Source organism: Amblyomma mixtum, chromosome 3 (genome assembly GCF_055824585.1).
Source record: "Amblyomma mixtum isolate Tamu chromosome 3, ASM5582458v1, whole genome shotgun sequence".
Classification (NCBI taxonomy): domain Eukaryota; kingdom Metazoa; phylum Arthropoda; class Arachnida; order Ixodida; family Ixodidae; genus Amblyomma; species Amblyomma mixtum.
The window spans coordinates 325,042,661-325,058,575 of record NC_143014.1 but is presented as its reverse complement, the minus strand read 5'-3'; the positions used below and the strand labels follow the sequence as shown (position 1 = coordinate 325,058,575).

The 15,915-nt window shown below is 44.4% G+C and overlaps 1 pseudogene; it reads left to right on the top strand.

The window, feature by feature from the left end:
* The first annotated feature begins 4,578 nt into the window (after window positions 1-4,578).
* LOC149355821 (uncharacterized) lies at window positions 4,579-14,521 on the top strand (annotated as a pseudogene).
* The last annotated feature ends 1,394 nt before the right edge of the window (window positions 14,522-15,915 follow it).

The following is a 15,915-nucleotide window of genomic DNA, read 5'->3' as shown; positions in this document are numbered from 1 at the left end:
AATTCTCTTGCGTTTCTTGTTTTTCAGTTTGAGATTATTGACGTTGTTGGATGGAGAGACATAATATATACAAAAAAGCTATATATGAGTGTAACCTTTTCACCCGCCGGCCGTTGTCTGAATTTAAAGTGGCAGCAGTAAATATTTGCACTTTTAGTAATCTGGGTGTCGTCCTGCTATCTCATTATGTTGGAGCGATTCTACCGCGCACGTCATTCCCCATTCACCCCCAACAATCATACACCCTGTACCACCGGCCCGAAAATCAGCAAGCTGATCCTAGAACGTCGCTCAGACTCAAGTGGCATAAAACCCCAAAATCCAGCCAAACTCCACACCCGTTGACTTTTTACTGCTCACGATATTATCCAACACTGCTAGCGCCGCGCTTCCACACTCGACTTCTATGTCCTGTTCATGACTCTATGAGCCGCCGCGCATGACAGTGCGTTGGGATCGTTTGAAGAATGCTCAGATCCTGCACACTTAGCTCGACTCTCGGAAGTTCCGCGTAGATTTATTTGACACTCTCATGCCCGTCCTCATTCCCCACCACCCCAGTACCACGTACCTTTCGCCTCTCACGCCGGATGCCCGCCTTATACTGACATACGACAGGTCGAGCGTCAATCATCCTTGCCCTGTACCCTGAATATAGTCTGAGCCCTCATATTCACAGCCATAAAATCCATGACGGCTTCCTGCCCTCGGCCATCCCAACAGTCTCACGAAAACGCATTCATTAAAACTTACCTACTATTCACTGCGTGCATACCAAAAGCCGGAAAAGGAGCTTGAGAAGTATCCGGCATGGAGAATACATTGTAACCTCCAAGTTGCTTGAGTAGGACTTGTTGGTGTTGGTCACTCGTTATTTGAATTTCAAGGTAGCGCTGTTAGTAAGACCGCGGAGTATATGACACGACAGAGAAGAACGCTGCTTTACAACTGCGTGATTTTTCGCTACAGGGGTAGTAATAACAGGCTTTCTCGCATCAAATGAGCTCAGAAGGGCGACGCCTGTGGTTGACATGTTATTGTCATCTCTCACATTCTCTAATCTAGCTTCCATCAATAGCAAAGCACGAACGAAATCCTTCCTCTTCATATCTTCATCGTCGCCAGGAGGAATCACCTCCTTCACTGCTATAAATATAAGTAGTTCAATGCGGTGATTTCTTTCTCAACTGATGATGAGCTGGACCCAGTTACCCCCTTTGAAAGATTTTTTTTGCGGCCACTACATTAAGAGTTTTCTTAAGGGTCATTTCTTGGAATGTACTATCAGCGTCAAATGAAACGCGAACAAAACACCTGGAGCGCGAGCACAAAAAAATCAAGCATATTAGAGGCTGGAGGCGAAATACAGGCGTGGCCTATTAACTTTTCAGAAGAGCGGTCTTTTCGGCTTCGATGGGAAACATGTATTTTGCCTCCCTAGTATAATATCTGCGAGTTGTGATGTTCGCGTTTCAATTGGCTTGTTCGCGTTTCAATTCACGCTGATAGTACCTCACTGCGATCACTATATCGTATTTTCGTAGAAATACTAGTTGTGACATTATGGATTCCAACGTTGTTTCCAGTCATAATGCTTGGGCAGGAAACCGTATTTCTGCGTGAAGCGAAGATAAAGGGGGCGAACTGTGCTTCATTGTCGGTAGCTATGCGGAGCATGAACCGAACAGACTCACTAATTTCCTGTTCTGCGTCTTAATATTGTTACGCGTTCAAAAAATAAAAAAACGACGCTGGTGTCATCGAGGGGCTTTTAGAAATTATCAAGGTGAAATCATGAGGTAGTATAGTTCCGACGAGCATCCTATGCTCTTTTTTTGGGCAGGCACCGCATGTTAACAATGGGGCGTCAGGCATTGTGTACCACAGGTTCGCTGCATTTTATCTTCATGAACGAGTGTAGTCCATGTTGAGCGCATCTGTAATCTTGCGTTGTGACTGCAGCGGCCTTGTCGGTAGAGAAAGCAGTTTCAGGCGGTTTTGCTGAGTAGAAGTGCTGAAAAAATAAACGAGTATGAATGCAGCCCCCGGAGCGGTGGTCAGCAGAAAGACCTGTCAGCGCTGCTGGACAGACATATAATCCAAAGAGGAGAACCAGTCTTAAAGGATAATGGTAGATAGAGTGACGTACTACACCATGACGTCTGGGTGTACGACGACGACCACTCAGTCGTCGTGGTGTACGTCCCTCTTCTCGTAATTTTCGTTTTCATTCATTCATTCATTCATTAATTAATTAATTAATTAATTAATTAATTAATTAATTAATTAATTAATTAATTCGGGATACCCTTAAGGGCCCTCAGTTTGAGGGTTCTCAGGTTCTCCTCTTCATTATGTACCAACTGGCCCAGATTTCCCCTCTTCTGCGAAAATATTCTGTCCGATAACGCTGAGCACTTCTCCTTATCGATGCTGATTAAAGCTGCATCGTTCATTGGACGCAAGTGCAACCTCTTCAGACACAACAGGACAAATTTGAGATGTAAAGATGGGTGTTCGTTGGTGGGTGAGGCTTACGGGAGGGTGAAGGTTGGTTGTTTGCTGGGGAGTAATAAATTTCGGAGTTAGTAGGTGGGTGGTGGGCAGTGCTGGGCGGATTGTGGATGGAGGTCTCCTACGGCACGGAAACTTTATCACACAACACCAGATAGACTCATTTCGCCGAGATAAGGCCGTAGTACGAACGCATTCAAGAGCTGTGCCCTGTGCGATGTGAGCACTCGTTAAAGCTGCACGGAAGAGGAATCTGAACTCGTCTTTTTATCGTGGGAACTCAATCTACACATTCCTAGCATTCTTAGAAACCACGAATTATTGCCCTGTGCGGCCGATTTCTCTAATTTAAAGCGGATTAAGGTCCGCCTCCCGCTTTTTTTTTATTTCCCGCAGACGGTGGGAGGAGTAGACCAACGCATGGAGCACCTTTCAGGCAGTCGTGTGGCGACTTTGCTTTCGCTTTTATTTTGTTTTTTAGGTTTCCTTGAATCAATAGATCTAGTCAGAGGTTACACAGCTGCAAATTAGGCCCACGAAAATAAAAGTATGCGTGGACTATTTGCTTTCGCCTATTACCGCCGTCGACGGCAGAGCGGCAAGCCGCCACGGGAGTGGTTCAAAGCTTGGTCGACTCCTCCCACCGTCTGCAGGAAATTAAAAAAAAGGCGAAAGCCGGGACGTTTAATGGGATTTAAATTAGGGAAATCGGCCGCACAGGGCAAATTCGAATTTTCTAAGAACGCCCGGAACATGTAGATCGTGTTCCGGCGGTAAACATACGTGTTCAGATTCCTCCCCAGTGCAGTTTTAAGAATATTGGAGGGTCTAATTTAGTCCAGAGCCAATCTTTTCCAATTCTTTTAGCTTGTGCGCATGGCGTTAAACAACGCAAACACCGAGTGCCTCGGCAGTAGAGGTAACAAGCCTCACCGGAGTTCTCGCCAATAAAACAGTGAAGTATGAGAGCGTTGGCTTTATCTGAACCCACCTTTGTTATCTGAACCGAACATTATCATAGGCCGTTGATGTCGAAACTTTCCATGTGAAGCTTCCCATTATTCCCCGCGCTTTTTGCTTGCCTGACAAGGAAACCGCTTGGAACATAGAGAGGTGGAGGTGCTTGAGAAGTTGGCATGACGTTATTTGCATCATACGCAAACAATACGGAGACGATAAAGAAGTCACTGGGAAATTATATTGGAAGCTTTATTAATTGCGTACACTTGGCCAAATATTGAACAATCGTGACTTTTTTACACCTAATTCCACCTTGTAAAAGGCTCCTGTCGGCAAAACCACTGACAGATTTATTTTGTAATTTGGCGCGTTTGGTGGAATTTCGCGGCCCATTTTATTTTTCATGTTATGCTAAAGTAAATAAATGCCTGATTAAAATCAAAATTATTAGTAATCTTAATCGCCTGCGGCTACGAAGAGCCAAAAAACGGGTGATACTTAGCAATGGTTCTCGGTTATCTCGCTTCTTCCGCGGCGTAAACTACATCAACTTTCATGCTTGTCAAGTCGTTCACCCGTAGTAAGCGCGATTGCGCCACCGCAACACTTGCTAAGTATCCCCATTGTTTTGCTTCTCGTAGCCGCATACAATGAATATTACTAATAACTTTTATTTCATCAGGCAGTTAGTCTACTTAAGCATAACATGAAAAATATGCACCACAATATGCCACCGCACGCCAAATTAAAGATTTAATATGCCAGCGACTTATCCGAGAGAAGCCTTTCATAAGGTGATTAGAGACACAAGAATCACGCCACATAAATATTCCGCATCATATTGACCCTGTATTCTCGGGATATCACACTCGTGATTCAGGAATCGCAACGGAACGACACAAAAGGAGAAGAGCAGGACATTTAGATTACAAAAACCATATCGCTTGTACCCTTTGGCTAAAGGAATCCTTGTCGTTGCTCGATGTGAAGCATGTCCCTTGCCTTGGGCACTGGCCTATGGCGCACTTTTTGTGCGACAGCAATACTTCGCTAGCAATCCTGAAAGCCGAGATGTTGATCAGGTGGGATGTCGCTGCCTATCATAAAACCTCCCTACATGCTGATTAACCTCGTAATATACTCCAGTACGGAATTCACTCCGTACCACACGACAGTCAAGAATGCAGGGTTAATAAAGCACCAGAATGGCTATACCACGATCAAGTGTATGAAACTTTTTCTTTGGCGGTCCCGGTTTTGCAGTACGTTTAGAGACTTCTTCTCACTTACGGCCACACGGTAGCAATTTATTCTTTAGCAGCAATTAATACGACACTTCGTGGAATCGCATTTACCGCAAAGACGCGATAAGCGTACTTTCATTACATACGCGCGTTCCAGGAAGCCAGCACATGTGAATCCAACGATAACACCACGATTGTAGCGTTGACGACCCCTGAAAATAAAAACAATACATAGGGATAGATAATACTTTGGTGTTCAGGCAAGTCTACCCCGCGCTCTTTGTAGAGCAGTTGACGATGGCTACCGGAGGCATGTCCTACACGTTGGTCGGTTTCACCGCAGAGCTCGACTGGCGGCCCCTACGCTTCGTTAAACCAATTCCTGGGAACAAGTTATGCCGGGCCTGTGGACTAGTGTGCAGGAAGACCGCACTCCTACCGTGCTTACACCTGCTGTGCGAGTCCTGCTACGGTCAGTGCGCAGAGACCGGTCAGCGAGTGTGTCCTCTCGATGGCCAGCACTGCCAAGACGAGGAAGTCGACTGGAAGGAGACCCCTGCCGACGAGATATTGACAAGAAAGGTGATTTACGGGGATCAAAGTTCAACAACACCGCAGAAAATAGTTCAGTTTTACGGGTTGACCATCCGCCTCGCATGCGGCAGGTGCGGGGTTCAATCCCCAGTGCCGCCGGGTACCCACCGGTGATACAATGGGTGCAAGCTTTCCCCTGCCTGGTACTCGGCTTCTGTACGGTGAAATACTTGAGAAATGGGCCTCTGACCTAACCTTAATTAGAATAAATAACCTTGTCCCTTGGCGCTCTTTGGCCACGGATGCCCTTGCATCATAAAATTTCATCATCATCATCAGCTTTAGTTTCAGGTCTGAGCTTGTAATTTTGGGGATCGCATACCGGCCAAAAATGCAACTTTTTTGCGTTAACTGAAGCATTTTAATAGATACAAGTTTTCTGTCGTCAAGATAGACCGGCTTGGTCGTGCTGTAGATACAGACATGTTCCCAAAAAACGATTCCTTTCTCGATGTATACCAGGCGTTTCAGGCAAGTCAAAATTTTGAAAAACAGCTTTTAGAGGTAAAAATATGGCTTTTTCAACATACTATTACTAGTCTTGGCAGACACCACAAACCAATGAATCGTCTGAAGTAGTAAGGTTGTTAACTAATTTTTAATAATTTTTAACTAGTAATGCATGGCTTCTAGTTGCAATTAGAGATTTGCAGCCGGTCATTAGTAATAGCGATATCACTTTTCTTAATTTCGAAACCACGATTACCCCTGGCGCTACGGCTCCACAAAATTTGGCTTTTTTGACTTGTTACATGCACTGGAAAGGTTGATTTGCCCGCACTCTTTTCGCGAGCGGATTTTGTCACGATGTACTAAATTTTGTGGAGATATTGTGCCGAGAATAATCGTGTTTACAAAATTGTAAAAACTAATATGGCTATATATTACTAACGACCGGCTACAAATCTTTGATTGCAACCAGTTGCCTAGCTGTGATAGTTAAAAAGTTAATTATCCGAGATTAGTTAACCAGAGTACTAATTCAGACAAATCATCAGCTTTCCGTTGTCCGCCAACACTGGTAACACTATAATAAGGGAGTCATTACTCATTGGCATCCACCCGAGCGCAGCCATACGGCTACAAAGGAAAGCTATACAGCTTTATCAGAAACTTCGTAGTTAAAGAAAAATTCGTCCTGGTCCGGGGTAGCCGTATGGCTGCGCTCGGGTGGATGCCAATGAGTAATTACTCCCTTATTACAAATCTACTCCACCTTGGGGGTTTCCCCTAAACATTTGACCGGGTAACACTATACAGCTGTTTTAACCCCAAAAAGTCCATGTTTGAAAATTAAGTCTTCCCTGGAACACATATCAAATAGAGAGTGCGGAAAGGTACGGCCGCTATTAGGGCAATTTTCGTTGCGACCGCTAGAAATTTTGTTTTATTTCGTGTCACTCATTTCAGTGCTTGTCACAGCTATTGCTCTCGTATATGTAACAAATAGCACCTATAATGCATTCCGTCTATCTTTCCAGTGATAGTAAAAGATGAGATGTGCGCATAGGCAGAATTCCAAACGCCTCAGTGGTGCGCGGACAGATAACCAGCAATCTCCATGAAGCGAGGATAAATAGTGCAAGACATGTACCAATTATCACTAGTTCAGCTGAGCAAAAAGCGAATAAAAGCATTAATTCTATTTTTGCATCCAAGTACTTGTTAGGAGGCCAAATGAAACAGGAAATTATCGTAATAAGGGAGTAATTACTCATTGACGTCCACCCGAGCGCAGCTGTATAGCTGTGAAAGCTGTATAGCTTTCCTTTGTGGCCGTATGGCTGCGCTCGGGTGGACGTCAATGAGTAAATACTCCCTTATTACAAATCTACTCCACCTTGGGGGATTTCCCTAAATATTTGGTCAGGAAATTATCATGCCACCGTCAAGGGGGAGTACACTTTCGACGAGCATCCTGCACTCTTATCTTATCTTTGTCAAGCGTCACGAGGAAATAATAGCGTGCCAGCCATTATGTAGCACAGGTTCCCCGTTTTTTTTTCTTATCTCCATGAAGGGGTGTAGTACAAGGTCAATATATTTACAGCGTTGGCTTGGGTTAGTGACTTTTGTGTGGACAGGAACGAGAGGTGGTTTTACTGCATTGCAAAATGGTGATGAAATAAAGAGGTATGAATGACTTGCAGTAATGTCATGATGATCTTCATTTTTTCGACCCGGACAACGACAAAACAACGAAAAGAAAGGAAGGCGCAATTAAACTCTTACGATGCAAAATTAAAGCGCTCATAATCAGGCTTGAGGCGCAAAACATGAGCAACATCAAGGCGTACGCGACACCGCAGTAATGCTTTCACTCAATCGGGAACGAATTCTAGTCCAATTCACCTATTCAATTCAATTCAATTCAATGTTTATTTTCCAACTCTAGGTTGGGGGGCACCTCAGCGAAAAAGCAGTTTCTCACTGCTTGAGAGTGCCGAGGGCGCTCGCATACTTCAGCAGGCGACAGTTTTAGCAGGAAGCTGCTTTACATGGAACATATTACAGGCATAAACACAGGCATAAACACAGGGATAAACACAGGGATAAACACAGGGATAAACGCAATATAAAGGCCGTATAAACGCAGTATAAACGCAGGTATAAACAGAGGTATAAACACAGGTATAAAGAATAGATATGTGGTTACCGAAATAACAGTGCAACCTGATGGTATTACCAGAGGGACACAATCAAAGCATCAAAAGGATTGTTTCAACGTTTCATGAAATATTCGCGAACTTGTTTCCGAGTAAAAGTAGTGAAATCAGCACGCAGTTTTTCATGTTTATTCAGCACAAAGGGAACCTGGTATGTAAGTGATTGAAGTAAGTATCCCGTGCGACGATGTGGTACAAACCACATGTCTGAAGCACGGGTTCGGGGATCACTTCTTTGACTAGTTAAGCAAGAAGAAGCGGTTAAAAATGCTTTAAAATCTTCACTTGAAAAGAACAACGAGTAGACTAAGCGGAATTCAAAGACAGTCATCACGTTGATAATGCCAAAATCTGCAAAGAACTGGCCGGTTGCATGTAGTCGTGGGAGATTGCCAATGTAGCGCAAAGCTTTCTTTTGCAAACGATGAAGAATGCACAGATTCTTAAGGCTCGTTGTAGCCCACACAAGTGTACAGTAATTAATTCTAGAAGCAAAAAGAGCGTGGTAAACTTGGAGTCTGGCTTTCACTGGTAAGAGCTGCCGGCATCGTGATACTGCACCTGCTGCTGCTGATAGGTGTTTTGATAATGATTCGATATGACTAGTCCATGTCATATCAGCGGAGAAGGTTACACCCAATATTTTAAGTTTATCAACTATTGTTATCACTTCAGGACCAAGTACAAGAGGGTGGTTTATATCCACATGTTTGTTTCTGGCTTTGAACAGTACACCTTTAGTTTTAGTTGTATTAATTTTTAGTCCATAAAGATTGGACCAATCCCAAATTTTCAACAATTCAGATTGAGCTTCCGCTAGAACTGCACTAATATGTTTGCCAGAAACATGCTCATATCATCAGCATAAAGCACAAATGATGCAGTATTTCTATTTTCAACAGCGTCATTAATACATACATTGAGCAAAAACGGCCCCAGAACACTACCTTGAGGTACGCCGGAGGTAACTGTTTGAGAAGACGAGCAGATATTGTCAATAGAAACACACTGTTGGCGGCCACATAAATAAGATTCAAGCAACGAATGGCATACACCACGTAAGCCATATGCAAACAGTTTGTGTAATAATATTTGATGATTTAGACGGTCAAAAGCTTTGCTATAGTCAATAAATATGCCGATTGTAAGGTAGTTGTTCTCAATGTTGTTAATTATAAGTTCTTTCATTGTAAGTAAAGCCGTTTCAGTACCCCTGCCTTTCCGGAAACCGTGCTGGCAGTCGGTTAGTAAGCTATGCTTCAAGAAAAAGATGTTAATACGTGCAAATATTAGTTTTTCTAGTCCTTTTGAAAATACAGAAAGTATAGATATCGGTCGATAGTTACGGCGCTCGGCGGGTTACGGCGCTCGGCTGCTGACCCGAAAGATGCGGGTACGATCCCGGCCGCGGCGGTTGAATTTCTTTGGAGGAGAAATTCTAGAGGCCCGTGTACTGTGCGATGTCAGTGCACGTTAAAGAACCCCAGGTGGTCGAAATTTCCGGAGCCCTCCACTACGGCGTCTCTCATAGCCTTAGTCGCTTTGGGACGTTAAACCCCATAAACCAAACCAAACCAACCATTCTTTTCGCCCCCCTTATGTATAACGGATACTCTTGCTTTCTTCATAGCGGTTGGAAAACAGCCTGATTCAAGTACTAAGTTAAATATATACGATAAATAGGGTGCGATGATATCAATAACGTATTTAACCGGCTTTATTTGCAAGTCGTCAGCATCTTTGGCATTACTGTTATGTAAGTTCAGAAATGTGGAACAAATTTCTGCCTCATCGGTTGTCGGAAGAAAAAGAGTGTCAGTGCAGCGAGATGGAAAGGTGAAATCTGCTTCCAGGCTATCTTGTGTATTTGTCAAGTTGACAAAATGAGTATTAAAGTGTTCCGCTAAGTCAACACCGGAGAGGTTTGTATTGCTTAGAAATTCTGCCGCTGAAAACCTTGGATTTCGGCCCTTTAACACCATGTTTATAACATTCCATGCCTTATGAGGACGACTCTTTAACGTATTTGTAAAAAGGTTATTATAATACAATTTCTTCGCTTTCCTTAGCTCCGAATTTAACTTATTTCTGCATTTCTTGAATTTTAAGAAAGCAGATGGCTCTCTGGTGTCCAGGAATTTTTTGAAAAGTTTGTTTTTCTTCTTTATCATTTTCAGATGATCGGGCCCAACCCAAGGCTTTCTTATACTTCCATTCGATTTCACTCGTCTATATGGAAAGCAGGTGTCATAGTAACGGCGAAAAATAGAGAGGAATGCATTGTAGGCATCGTTCGCATTTGTTTTCTCATATACAAGAGACCAGTCACCGTCTGAAACACACGCGCGAAAAGAATCCATGTTTGCTGTCGATAGGCACCGAGAGATCATTGGAGGCTTAAGCATTTTTTTCTTGGAGAGATTGCTGAATATGATATAAAGATGGGACTATGATCACTTATGTCATAGCTTATAGTGGCCGCAGTTTTAACTGCTGTGTCTGCGTTTACAATGAACTGATCAAGCAATGATTGTCCAGTCAGCGAAACGCGAGTTGGTGTCGAAATCACATTTTTGAAGCCGCACGAAGTCACTATATTATTCAGCTGTAAAGAATGAACGTTATCACTGCCCATGTTTACATTGAAGTCACCACCTAGTAGCAAGCGAGAATTTTTATCTGCAACATAGTCTAATACTTCTTCAACGAACTCGAAGAAAATGCTATGGCGGCCAGTTGGCGGCCGATATACCACAGTAAACAATTGTTCTTCGGCTTGTACGCACAACGATTCATAATCCCTAGTGATCCGCGTAAATGGTTTAAAAATGTCGGAGGATATGTTTTGCTTGACATGCATCGCAACGCCCCCACCACGAGTTTCACTTCTGTTTAAAAAATAATGACTGTACCCGTCTATAGATAGCATGTCACTGTCTAGACGATACCACGTTTCTGTGAACATTATCACATCGAACTGGATGCGGCACTCATCAAGAAAGTTTGAAACATGTTCCTGTTTAGATACAAGAGATCGCGAATTTATATGGACTGCAAAAATTGTGTTCTGTGTACAACACTTTAAAGGAATGTTGCAAGGCAAACTGTTTTCCAGGTATAGCATAGTGTTCTGAGGACGGCAGTATTGGTCTGCGTGACCAGCACCAGCGGCTTAGACAATCTTGTCCAAGTCGCCCATGCAGGTGATGCGCACAGTTGTGGAAGTCTCATTTTGTCTGGCGAAAATTTTGCCATTCTTTGTCCAGGCAAACTTCCATTTTGTATCCTTTTTCCTCGCCACAGTCAGGCTCATTAGCTTTTTCAGAGTAGGGCACAAGTGTTCGTTAATATACACGGCAGAACTTTCAGTCTGACCAAGATCAGTGTAACCAAGATCAGCAGTTGTGGCTTTGACTTCTTTTGCTTTACTCAGGAAAGCATCACGCTTCGATCGGTTGTGAAACTGCACTATCACATTTGGGCATCTCAACTTCTTAGCCGGAACCCAGTGGCAGGCTTCAATATCTTGAGCTGTTATGGGCACTTCGATTACTTCTCCAATCTTTTGGAGGATGTCGGGGAGGTTTTCGTTGTCAGCTTCGGGAAGCCCTTTAATTTCCAGGTTTCTGTTTCGAGGGTATTGCTCCAAATCGGTCAGCCGAAGCTCAAAAGCAAGGAGCATGTTCCGTAAGCTGTCGCGATCAGCAGATAGCGCAGCGTTTTCTTCTTTTAACGTTTTGTTTTCCTCCTTTAGTGCTGAGAGTTCGGCAGACATATCATCATAATTCTTGCTGCAGAAATCTACGCTCTGCGACAGCTCACGTCGTAGTAGCTCACGTCGTCGTAGTATCTTGTTAAGGTCCTGAAATATCGCCTTTACAGTTTTATTGCTAAAGCAAAACATCACGATGTCTAATCGGGGCCTCAGGATGTGCCTGGCTTGGCTTGACCTTTAGTGCGATCCTCACGTAGACGGTCGACGCAGCCGATCGCAACTTGGTGCGGCAGCTTGTGCAGGAGGGGGAGGGTGCTCTCCGGGTGCGAAGGTACATAGAGCCATGTAGAGGCAGAACTTTGACAGCTGCGGGGTATCGGGTTTAATGCACCCGAGTGCGCCGGGCGAGCGAAGTGAGCGGGCTAGTTTTTTTTTTTGACTTCAAAAAGTCGCTTTGATGTTATCGTAGCGCTGCATCTTGGCTCGCTGCCAATAGACACTTGTAGTTGGGCGTACGCAGTGAGAATCTCTGCGGGTAACGTATGCGCAGAACGCTACGCATCTCGTCGCGTCTTCCGGGTGTACGCACGCTACAAGCCATAGCGCGCTACGGGCACGTTACGGGATGCGTTGACAAGGTGGCGGCGCGCTGCTCGCCCGCTTCGGAAAAAGTACTTGTCGCCGCTGCATTCTTCAACGCGATAGCTGGCTCGAAATGCTTCCTCTTCGCTTTTATTACGCATACTCCCGCCCACACGTCGAGGTACGAGCGACAACATGCCCCTGTTTTTTTCAGTAATTTGGCGATGTTCCCGCTCTTGGGCCTGACTAAATGCAGAGTGTTTCCCCAATCTTTTCCTCTTAGCAACGTCATCTGGTGTTTCAGTACTGTAGCTTTTATTCAGATTTTGACATTTTATTGTATTGAGATAGTTTTGCTTCTTTTCAACAAAAAGAAAAGGCTCATACTGCACCTACCTTTGCTATCATCAATAATTACAGGACGAAAAAATTCAACCCAACGGCTTGATGTGCTTTGACGTCTTGTCGCTAGATGGCGCCACTGCTTACATGTACACCTGTGGGACGCTACGGTGTTCTGGCTATTTCGACGATTTACGTGGACTGGAGAGGTTGCTTTGCCTGCAAGCTTCTCCAAAGAGCATGTATTTTGGCGCAATGTAGCCAGACTTTCTTGGGCACAGCGCCAAGGGTAACCGCGGTTACCCTAGGGTAATAGTTAAAAAGTTAACGGTGTACAGTCTTAGGTGAAACACATGCCCTGTATGTGGAAACAAGCTCACGGTAACCAACGTCTTATTCGCATGCATAAACCTTGAAAAACTGAAGGAAAACAAAGTTTAAATTGATTTTAAAATCACCACATTCTTTTTCGCGTAACATTCATTTCAGATAAAAATGCCCCCTTTTATTTGTCCATTGTTTTGAGACTAATGTGCAAAGCAAATCGAGCAAATAAAGAGTACATTCTGGTCAAGTCTATACAAGACATCACACATTGCTAACCTTATAGCCTTAGTTTCTTATGCGCCATGAAGCCCAACAGTATACAACAGAACTCAGAAGGTTCCCTCTAAGTGCGCGTTTAGCAGTTCACGAACGCAGTCATGACGCTGAGTGCATGAATGCTTATTCTGTAGGTTTGCTCTATGCTAACGGTTATCTGTTATTTGTAGCTGAAATGCTGGAACGAAGAAAATGTCTGCGCGGACGTGATGGCCGCTTCAGAGATCTGGCAGCACTTCCAACGGGAGTGTGGTCACCACTCGTTCTCCTGCCCCAAGTGCTCGGCCACCGTTGTCCGCAGAGACGTGTGTACGCACCTGAGATCAGAGTGTCGTGCCCTGGAGACACCCTTCACGTCGGAATGCTATGGGCACTCCACTTTGAGGATCGAAAAGGGGATTTTGTCTTCCTTCAAGAGAGCATTGAAACAGCAGGGATGTGAAATGAGACCCTTCTTCGAGCGATTCCCTGTTGACAAGGGATCACATGACAACAAACTCACCGAAACTTGCCACAGCGTGAACGCCTTCAAAGAAACGCTGAGGCAAGAATTGATCGCTTTAAACGAAAGCTTGAAAGGATTGCCGGAGCTAATGAAAGACAGTTTGGACAGTTTCGCGGACTGAGTGCGCAAAGTCGTGGCTTGTAATGAGCAAATGAAGGAATGTCTGAAGGCAAGAAAGGAGCAAACAGAAAATCTTGCCAACTCTATAAACGCAGTAACCGAAAGACTGAAAAAGGACCTTTCGATTTCGACCAGTCTGAATGCTGACAGGCTGGCGCAGATTGCTGACGCCGTCGAAGCATGCACGGAAAGTAGTGAGAAAACATTGCTCTGGACCAAAGAACAGTTCTGGATTTCTGGCCTGGACGTGGACCATTGCGTCTTTTTTGTCAAAGGTGTGGAAGCCCTTAAAGAAGCCACTGTGAGAACCGGCTCTGCTAACTATGCCGGTGGGAAGGTATACCTCCGCGGCTACTGCATATCACCCGGAGTATGGTTCGAGAAAGAAGGTGATTCGGTGATGTTATACCCGGCTCTCCAGGTGCACGAGGGCGACATGGACGATTCTATTACGTGGCCATTTACGTACAACATTAAGCTGAGCGTCGTGCATCCGATGTCCGGGGCAAAATACATAAACGTTGTTACACCGAGCCCGTTCGGAAACCTTGAAAGGCCAACAAATTCAAGCAATGAGCTGACTTGCTTTCCCACTTCCTTGAAGCTAGAGGACCTTACTCGTGACGGCTATGTGCACCACGACTGGCTACGTGTGAAGTGGGAGCTGCTGATTTGAGTTACACTCAATTAAGAGCAGAAGCCTCTAGGATACTCAGTTTAACTACCTGTCTTTTAACCTGACCAGCATGGTTCTACAGTTTTAGTTAGTTAAATGCTGGAGTCCTTTCTGCCAGAACGGTAGCTATACAGAGACCTGAGCCTTTCATTATATGAGCCAGACTTAACAGATTTCAACAGTATATAGAGTCTGTTGGATGCAATTTGTAGATGCTCAGGTCTTTCCTTGCATAAAATGTTCGAGATTTCAACTTCAACACCATTTTTTTTCTCCTCTAAGCTGAATTGTCGGCATATACGAAGGATGGACGAATTAGTGTAATTATCTGGTGATGTTCAGATGATACCAGTTTAATCTTATTGGGGCTTGCGCCTTGCATATTTAAGTGGAGCGACCTTCTTCCGACATTCCCTGGTATTGCATGCCGAACCAAGAAGCCGTCCCGCCTCGATTGAGGAGAACTAACGAAGGGCTTCGCGTATTAAAAGGAATAGCAACACGTCGATTTGTTCGTGCTGTCACATCATCTTGGATACTTGCTTTGATACAGGCGCAGACACCTTATGGACAAGACAGAAACAATGACTTTGTTTTAATATTTGATTAAATTGGTGGGTCTACATGTGTGTTTGCTCTAGTGTAGAGGAATCGCCCTCAAGTCGTTGTGGTCATGAGTTTATGCTTTAGTTTTTTTCATGTTCGTTTGTTTTTTTTTCATTTAGAAGAGCCATAGCTTTGAAAAACTGCGTCACTGCGTCGACCCGCATTGGAGCAATGAGAAAGCGAAACGTGCACATACTACATCGACGTCCGTGGCTGTTGTGACGTCCATGTACACTATAGACGTCCAAGGCTGTTTTGACCTGTTCTTTTTCACGTTTTGTCGCTTTTGATTAATTAACTAATTGCTCATCACCAACCAAATTTTTCCCCTGGGAACATTTTATCACACTCTATCGCAATCACACTTTCACACATTTATCTTGAAAGAACGATGTAATCGTGCGGAAAAAATTGCGGACACACATTGCTGACGTGAAAGAGTCATATTGTCACGTTGTAGTGACGGCAGTCCAGCGGTCAGTAGGACACCAACGAGACCTGGAAATGAAGCTTTTTATTTGGGCTGAGTTGCACCCGCAAAAGAACTGAATCACTCGGTGGCGGCGTAAGCAACAAACGTGCTCGTCAGTCGTCGAACTACGAATGCCCGCTGCTCGCGGCATCGTTCAGTTTAAAACCGGCAAAGAAACTTCGAGATAACAGGTCGAGATCATCTAGAGTAATCTGGAAACACGTAGATGCAGCTCGGCATAGCTGTGATCAATCGAGATTAGTCCGGTCGCTTCTCGCGTCACGAACAAAATGATAACACCCCTTTCCTGCGGCCT